This window comes from Camelus ferus, chromosome 21 (assembly GCF_009834535.1).
Source record: "Camelus ferus isolate YT-003-E chromosome 21, BCGSAC_Cfer_1.0, whole genome shotgun sequence".
Taxonomy (NCBI): Eukaryota; Metazoa; Chordata; class Mammalia; order Artiodactyla; family Camelidae; genus Camelus; species Camelus ferus.
Genome location: NC_045716.1, coordinates 27437860 through 27447508, shown reverse-complemented (window position 1 = coordinate 27447508; position 9649 = coordinate 27437860).

Here is a 9649-nt window from a genome sequence, read left to right as displayed (position 1 = left end):
GAGATAGTCTGGGCCAGTATGCTCTGCTCTCTGTAGTCCCCAGGGACTGGGCCCCTTTCATCTTGTTACTCCATTCCCAGGTTGGCTGCTTTAGCTCCAGCCATCTCACTAACCTTCCAGTTAGCAGGACAGAAAGGAATGAAGAGGAGCAAAGTCATTGTGGTCGCAGATATTTAAGCTTTTTGTAGACCCACGTGCATTTGTAAGAAGTAATCCAGAGAGATCCCATCCCACGTACGTACCCTTTGCCTCGTTAGCCCAATGACAACACCTTGGAAAACAGTATTACAATATCACAATCAGGATGTTGACATTAACATGGTCCTCCAATGTAATTCAGGTATCTGCAGCTTTCCTTGTGCTTGAACGTGTTTCTTTGGTTCTGTGCAATTTTATCACCCATGTGTGCCTGTGTGTCCGCCACAGTCAAGATGCACAACAGTTCTGTCACCTTAAGGATCTCGCGTTGCCCTTTTATAGCCATGCCCATCTCCCTCCCACCCGCACCTCTGGTCCTTAACTCCTGTCCAGCAGGGGCCAAGGTGGTTTTTTCTAGCCTTGAACTCCATGTAATGGAATCACAGAGCCTGTACTCCATGTCCAGCTGCTTGTCACCGCATGCTTTTGAGCTTCATCCTTCATGCTGTGTGCACCATGAGGTGTTCTGTTTTTTTTTTAATTGCCTCTCATTCCATTACTTAAATAAACCATATTGTATGAGTCCATTCACCTGTCGAGTCATTTGGCTTGCTTCCAGTTTTTGGCTGTTGTGGATAAAGCTGCTATGAATATTTGCGTTCTTGCCTTTTTAGGGACATCTGTTTTCAGTTATTTTGGGTAGACACTCAGGAGTGGAATTGCTGGGTTGGAGGGGAGACCATGTGTTTTACTGAATAGGGTCCCACCAAGCTGGTTTCCAGAGTGGCTGTATTTGGTGCTGTCAGTGGATCTAATTTTTTTCCAAATTAAAAGAAAATGGCAAATATTTTCTTACAATCTGTAGCTTGCTTTTTCGTTTTCTTATTGGTGTCTCTTGAAGAGCAAAGGTCTTCAACTTCGGTGAAGTACAATTTAGCAATTTTTAATTTAGTCGTTGGTGCTTTTTGTGTCCTCCCTAACAAATTGTAGTTTGTCTATGCGTCTTGGCTACATTTAGGAATACAGTCTATCTCAAATTTTTGTGTGTGGTGTCAGGCAGGTGTCAAGGTACATTTTTTTCTCCCAAGGGACATCCAGTTGTTCAGCAGTATTTACTGAAAAGATCATCCTTTCCCGCATTGAATTAATAATTATTATTATTATTAATTGTTGCTACTGATGATTTGTTTTCCTTTTTTTTTTTTTTTTTTTTTTGCTTGATCACTTGAGTTCAAGGCGTATGGATTGTATTAATCTTTTCAAAAGAACAACTTTTGGCTTTTAATTTTTTTCTGTTACTTGTTTTCAATTTCCTTGGTTTCTGCTCTTTATTATCTCAGTCTGCTTACTTTTACTTAAGTGCTTCTACTCACATAGTCTTCTTTTTTCTAGCTTTCTAACGTGGGTGTTTAGACCATTAACTTCAAACATTTCTTCCTTACCAACAAACATAGGCACCAAGCCTACAGGCTTCTAAGGACCCTTTTTGCTTGCTGCAGCTCATAATGTGCTCTGTTTTCACTGTCGTTCATTACCAAATATTTCATAATTTCCCCTGTGATTTCTTCTGTGACCTGTGGATTATTTAGAAGCATGTTCCTTAATTTCCGAGTATTTGGCGAATTTTCCCAGCTATCTTATTTTTTATTTCTCATTTAATTCCACCATGGCCGGAGAACACACTCTGTGTGTCAGTCCTCCACTGTGGATGGCAGCGTGTTTCCTGGCCCAGCACGTGGTCTGTCTTGGTGAATATGTCACGTGCTCTCAAAAAAGGGTCCTCGTTCTACAGCTGTTGAGTGGATATTCTGCAGATTCATGTAGGTCAGGGTGGTGGGTGGCGTGGTTCAAATCTTTTATATTTTTACTGATTTCTTGTGTCTACTCATTCTATCAATTACTGAGAGCGGGATTTTAAAATCTCCAAGGATGACTGTGGATCTTTTTGTTTCTCCTTTTTTATTTCCTGTATAATTTTGCTTTGTGGTATTTTGCAGCTCTGTAATTAAATGTGTACACATTTACCTATTCACGTAGATTTATGTATATTTGTTAGTCACTGTGTGTACAACATGTAATATATACATGTATGTATACACTGTATAGACCACATATAAATACACGTACAGTATGAGTACTGTGTATATAAGTATTTACATGGAGTGTGTATATTTACACACATGGATGTGCGTGTATACATGTACATACATGTGTGTGTATATGACTCACTCATCTCTGTGCCCCATCTGTTCAGTTTTAACATATCACTTCCCTGGGGGGCCCCTCCGAAGATAACCACTTTTATTCTTCCAAAGTTTCTTTATGCACATAAAAGAAAAGGCAAAGGTATGGGATATTACTCTCCCTACACTAAAGTCATCAAGTTATACGCTCCCTTCTGAGATCTGACGTTCCCATGACGATAGGTCTTGGCACTGCTTTCATGTCAGTCCATGCGAGCTTCCTGGGGCAGCTGCGTCATGCTCCAGTGCACCTGTGTCACCAGCCCCTGCTGAGGGGCACTTGGCTGGTTACAGCCATGATCTGTTAACAATGCCACCTCTCTGTCCCACTTCTGGGTTCCTCCTCCTACTTGCCCACTCTCCAGATACCAGCCCAGGAACCAGGCAGGCAAACGAAGCTCCTGGTCTCTCCTAGAGGATGGGGTGGGGCGGGGGGCTGTAAACACCTGGCACGTGACACTTCCTCCTCTCACAGTCGTGGGTCTTGCCCTCCAGGGGCTCTGTCTTTGCCCCCCTGCACAAAGCTACCCCCCAGCAGCCGAGGAACAATGTTTGTGTAAGAAGCCCCTTTATGCAAATACCCTTGCAGCTCCTGCTTCTGGGTTCCGCACGGCAGCCTAGTGATCAAAGGCCTGGATGCCCAGCTCTGCCACTAGCTTACCTTGTGCCTTTGGGACGTGCTCTGCCATGGACACTGGGACAGTGACAGCTAGCGTGTGGAAGGGTGCTTGTTCTCTAATGAGCATTGCGTATTCAGTCCCTTTTACCTGACAGCATTATGAGGCCGGTCACACTACTTTCTCTGTAGGTCTTTCTGAGGCACAGAGAGGTTAAGAGTATCTTGCCTAAGGTCACACAGCTCAGCAGAGCTAGGATTCAATCCCAGGAACTGGCTCCAGGTTATTATGAGGGTTAAACCCATCAGTGAATGCAGAGCATTTAGACAGGGACCTGAAGCACCGTGTGTGCTCATTAAGTATTACCTCTTGTCATCATTACTTGCCCACGGAATTGGAATCTAGCTAATCTGGCCTAGGTGGAGAGGAGGCAGGATGGGAAAATCCCAGGCACACCTGGAAAAATCAAAGAGTCACATCCACCCTGCACAGCTTTTAAACGCACTAGGTGTATGGGAGCAGAGGGATGGAGGAGCGGCTGCCACTGGCATCAGGTGGGAAATGCCGGTGAGTGGGTGGGTAAGCCTCAGCCACCTCGGTATTAAAAGCCAGGTTGCAGCCTCACTTCTCAATCGTGCTAGCGTGGGATGCCGTCAACCTGAAATGTGCAGATGATTTGGAGCCCCTTTGCTTTTCTTTGCAGCAAACAGAGAAGCAAAGAAGCTAGCAAGCTTGTTTTGGCAGAGGAAAAAACATAAAACGCCCAAACCGCAGAATTCTCAAAAATATTGCTAAGCACTAATTTCGCTAACATGTTAGACAGCCTTTCGGATCTAGGCAATCTTGTTCCTCGGCTGGAAAGAGTTCTCGAAAGCCATGTGATCCCAAACCTCCCGGGCATGCGAGGATGATGGGAAAATCAGCTCCTGCCTTCCCTTGCCTCCCGGCCAAGCCGCGCGGGGCATCCCGAGTGCAGCAGCCCAGGGCCCACCCAAAGGACGCCGCTGGTCTCCAGAAGCCCCAGCCCACCCTGCCCTCCCACACGCAACTAAGCCCAGAGGGTTACCTGCCCCCGAAATACTGTCAGACCAAACCGGCTCCCCAGGCCTCAGTCCCAGAGCCAGCAGGACAGCCTCAGGGTGTGGACAGAGTCCTCGCCATGCAAGGTCTGCGTCTCTATCAAAACGGGCTAAATAGCGAGGCAAACAGGATAGCATCCCTGTTAAGACGGTAATGAGTCACAAATGCTATTTCGATGGTTTTCTTTGAAAGAAATACACATAACCAAACCAATTTTAATTAAAGATCTTGTCTTTGTAATCAGGCAGCCACAAATGAAGGCAAAACCGCTTTCATGTGGAATAACATACACAGAGCTGAACTCCTTTTCCCATAAAAGGGCAGGGTAGGGTTTTTTTTTTTTTTTCCCCAAATAAAATAGTTTGTTCCTAACAGTATGGGGGATGCAAAAAAAAAAAAAAAAGTCTTTTGCAAAGTATAGAGTTTTGAGTCGTCCTCACTCCCCACTTGGAAGCCAGTTGTTGATGTTAAACCAATTGGAACATTTGCCAAATTCACATCCCAGCTGGGATTATCCTACCCTTTGAGATCAGACATGCGATCCTGATTTTAAAATGAAAAATGCAGTCAAAAACCAAATAAACATACCTACAAGTACGTCTAAGTCGCGAATGGTCGAGACATGATTGTAACACACCACAGTGTGTATTTCTGCAGAAGGAGAACCTGGACATCAAAACTGATGCTTTGATTTTTAGTTTTAAACGACAGCAGTTGAAATACGCCCCCAATCCCAGTCCATCCTCTGAAACCAGCGAGGAGATCATCGGTTTGGGTTAAACGCGTCTGAAGTGGCCCAAGCGTGGCCATTCATTCCTGCTTCTTGAATCACATCTTCACCCACGGGAGTCTTGGGGTGGATGCTGGTGGACCATCCTGCAGACCACCGCACCATGTTGTGCTGAGACGTCCTCGGACGTGGCTGGTTGCCCTCTGCCTAAGGAAGGCTGCGAGGCCAGAGGTCATCTTGAGTCCTCTTGGCACCCCCAGTGCGGGGAGCAGGAGGGCACTGGGCCACTGTCTGCTGAACTGGACGGCTCTCAGGGCAGGAGGAGAGGGTAGCCATGTTGACTCCTAGGGGCTCCTTTAAGCACTTTGGGATGAGTGAGTCTCTATGCTGTTCCTAAAATACGGAACTTTGTTGTCTGGAGATAACTAGAACACAGGCTTGAGAAATGGATGGTACTCATGACGTGTTAAATGCAGGGTAGCGTCTGTTCTGTTTAAGTGACAGACTCACACCAGCCGAGGCTGCGCATCTCTGTTACCCGCTCATTCGGCGTCACGTCCCACGTAGGAGCTCACCCGTCACCGTGTTTGATCACATCCTGGTTCTGAGAAGAGCAGATCAGCTCTCGTTATGATTCTGCATGGGGCAACAACATGGTCCCCTCTGCCTGCCCCCAGGGCGTGTGTCCCAGATGTGTCTCACAGACTGTGGAGGTTGGAGAGGCTGCAGCCGCACATCCTCGTTGGTCATGAGGGCTGGGGGCTCGGGGCACACAGGACGCGCTGGCCATTCTCATTCTCACTCTCGAATGAATTCAGAGACAGATTATAGGAGATTCTCAGTAAATAAGTGATGCTCAAACAAGCAAGTGAATGAACCGATGGCTGGCAGAGGGACCCAGACGTGGGCTCCGCTCTGCTGGGCCTCATGGGGTTGCAGGCCCAGGGTGCCCTGTTTGAGCCTCTGAGTGGCCCCAGGGAACAGGGTTCTGATTAGTGGTGGCAGTAGATTCAGGCAGCTTTAATTTTATAGATGCCTGGGGCCTGGGGTCTGAGCAGGCCTGCAGGGGAGGGGTCGTCTCAGCATCCAACTGGGGAACTCCAGTGAGGCCCCTCCTCGGCTCTCTCATCTCAGTGCCCCACTGTGCTCTCCCACTTCTGGGGTCTCAGCCTGGCACAGAGTTTCAGCAGGTAACCCCGCCTTGCTGTCTGCATTTAATTTATCCCACGTCACTGGGACCCAGCTCTGCAGACAGCTGTGCGCTGGGATCATCTTTTACAATCCAATTAGCAGCAGACCCCCCAGACAACAGGGAGACCCGAGGCAGTTCTCGTCCCACAGCAAGGCTCGCTGCAGCGAAGTTAGGCAGCTCGGTGTCTGGAAGGAGGGGAGGAAGGGACAAGGGGAAAGGAGGGAGGTGAAGCAATACTCTGGCAGGGGAGAGGGAGGATGCTCTGAACTTGGCCGGACCAAGAATGAAAGAGGCAGGGAAGGCAGAACCACCCACGCACTTCCCCCACATGGAATCGCAGCTGCTGTGCGATCCTTAAGCTCCGCTGGGGGCCCAGACATGCGAAGGGCTCGCGTTCCTTTCTGTCCCGGCGAGAAGGTGGTGAGGGGCCTTTGTCTGCATCCTCCATCCTCACCTGGGGTATAGGAGCGAGAAGCCTCCTGAGAGCTGGAATGGATTTGCAGCCACTGCGTCCAACCTCCTCTGTCAACAGAAAGGGAAACAGGCTTAAAGCGGGGCACACGTTGCCCAAGGTCCCAGGAGGTCTGGGACCAGACCCGAGACCTTCTGCCTTCCAGTCGCTGGTGTCCTGATAGGTTCCCCAGAAGGGCTTTCTTTGTACCGCTTGTCGCCTTGCCTCAGTTATGCCTGGGCCAAGGACGGCAAGCGTGCACCACCGGATGTCAGGAATTCACCCCAATTTCCCGCTGGGAGGCTCGAAGTTTCATAATTTCCTCCACCCTGTTTACATCATCGGAGGCCTGCTCCCGGGATCATGCATTCCTCTTCTGGATGGGGAAACCAAGGGACGGGCCAGCTGATGAGCAGCATCCCCCGAAAGATGCCTTCCAGCCCGGAGACGCCCCTCCCCCGGCCACGCTGCCGAGGCTGGTCCTCGTCCCCAGAGGCGGCCCTGGCACCTGTTCTTGCACAGCTTCTGCACCCCCACGGCCCTTTCTCAGCTGACTGCATCCATCAAAGTCACTAAGAAGGCATCGCCAAGAACAGAGCCTCCTTTGAGTCTCAAAGAGCCGAATGGTCCAGCAAACGAGAGACTGCCAGGCTGAGGACGTGAGCCAGCCTGGGTCCCGGCCGGGACGGGTGACCCGGCAGCCATAGACACTCTGCACGTCACAGGACTCCCGCTTTAAACGATGGCTGGGACCACGGGCTGTTCACTTTCCTGAACCTGGCGTCGCATTATCTATTTATCCTTTAACTCCACGTCAAATGCAAACCTGCTCCAGGACCACATGCCCGGTGTAGCCTCCTCCATCAGCGGCTCACACCCGGCGCTGAGCCTAGGGACGGGGTGGGGTGCCCAGCAAGTCTCCTGGTTTAGAGGGACCGGCTCATGAACTTGGCCCCTTGCTAATTACCCCTCCCGGTTGCTCGGCCTGATGGCTGTTGCGTTTGGAAACAAATGACACACTTTTCCTACATCTGCTCCAAATTTGTCTTTCAGAAATTAGAGAATTTAGTTACGCGGTGTTACATGGCAATCCGGGCCGGGCCTCGGTGTGTGGAACTGATTGGATATTCTGCCCCCAAAATAAGAGGAGTTTCGAGCTCTTTCCAGGAAATTGAGTGGAACGCCCAAACTGACGTCCAATATTAAATATTGTATTCGTAGAGTTGTTCTGCAGAGTTCCCTGGCATCCAACATCTGGGAGCAAAATTTATAAATGGAGAAATTGAATACCTGGTTAGAATGATGCTCATCAGAGCTAAGAAATTAAAATATTACTGTGTGCACTCCAAGGCAGCCTGCTTATAAAGGTAGAGCTATTAAAATATGATTAGCCGAACCATACTGTGTCTCAAAAATGTCATACACCATTAAAGTTGAAAAGACTTTGATGCAAATACCCCTGGCAAAGGCTTTGCCCGGTCAGCAGCAATGTGCTCGGGAATGTTCACTGCAAATATACAGTCTCGCCGAGGGGTGGGTCGGGGGTGCTGCCTGGCAGCAGGACTCCCAGCACCTGGGGACTTGGGCTCTCGGGCTTGGGAGTGTTTCACTGCAGGACAGTTTAGGCCAACGCAGTTTCCTGAGTATGAGGGGCAGCAGGGATACTGGGTGCAAAAGTTTAGGGGCTGCCAAAAATCTTGGTAATCAAGATAAGTTAATATTGTAGATGATATTAAAAACAAAACAAAATGAAGGGGAAAAGCCCCGGCAAACTGCTGCCTGCTTCCTGGCCTGCTTTTGTCAATAAAGTTTTATTGGAACCAGGGCCACGTTGAGGGTGTAGCCAGTGAGATGGGGTCACGGCAGTTCAGGATCAGATTCTGTCCTTGAAATTTGGTATTTTGTTCATTGGGGATTTTTGAAAAATTTATTTTGAGTTTTTTAGTGTCCATTTAAATTTCAGGCCTGAGGCAAATGCCTTGCTCCCCTCACATAGCCCCAGCCTTGGCCAAGGGAGTAGTTTTGGTCCCCCACCCCCCAGCCAAGGTCCCCACCCTCGAGCTGGGCCGGCTGTTACTCTGAGGGGCCCCCCACCCCATGCTTGAAGCAGGTGGAGAAGGCTCCTCAGCCTCAGGAAATCAACACCCCCCCACCCCTCCCACCCATCTCGTCAGCTGGAAAGAGAGGAGCTGGGACTTTAGCCTGCATGTCCCTGTCCCTTCTCTCTGCAGGCTAGGAAAGTGGGGCAGAGCTGGTGGCTTCTCAGCCAGGGTCCCCACAAGGTGACCATGCTCAGACTCCCATGCCTACAGCGGGCGTGGAAGGGGCAGGAAGCCCTAGGGATACACCAAAGAGCATGCGTTCTCTCCGGGAGAACCCGGCCCCATCCCAAGGGTCACTTGCCCCATTTGACCCCCGGTGTGAATATTTTAGCATGAAAACCAGTGAAGGCGATACCCCTCCACCGCCACTCTACCCCCAGGGGCAGCTCAGGGGCTCTGAATGCTGTTCTTTAGCTGCTGGACTTAGGGGACCTCCAGTATCTCCAATATCTCCTTGGGAGTCGTGGTGTGCAGCCTTCAGGGTCCTGAAAAGCCAGCAATGGACTTTTGAGTGATGAGTCCCACCCAAGGGGTGGGAGAGGCTGTCCCAGATCTGGTGGGCAGCAGACCAAGGCCCGCCCATTAGCAGCTCTGTCTGGATAAGTCCCGATACTGGGTTTCCTCCGCTGTACTGGGTGGGTGATAACACGTGCCTGCCTGCGTCCCTGCATTTGACCCTCACAAACCTGAAGTCCAGTTGCTATAGGTGCCCCAGTTCTAAAGGGCCGGCCGTGTGCAGATCAAGAACCAATGTTCTCCTACGGAAAGGGGGTCAGAGACAGTAAGCATCTTACGTAGGACCACACAGTTAGTGAGTAGGGGTAGGTCTTCAGAAAATCCTGGGTCTTGGTCTCCACCTCCTATTTCTCACGTAGTGGTTCTCCAGCCAGAGCCTGCCTGGGGGCTTGTGGGAAGATTGCCACCTCCCACCCCAAGTTTCTGATCTGGTGGGTCTGGGCCAGTGGCCAGAGACCAGTTCCCAGGGGATGCTGATGCTGCTGTCAGGGACCTCATTTGGGAAACGCTCTTCTAAGGATGGCTGGGGCGGGGGCTGGGAGGGAAGCCTGGGGCGAGTGCAGGGAAGCTGGTACCAGAC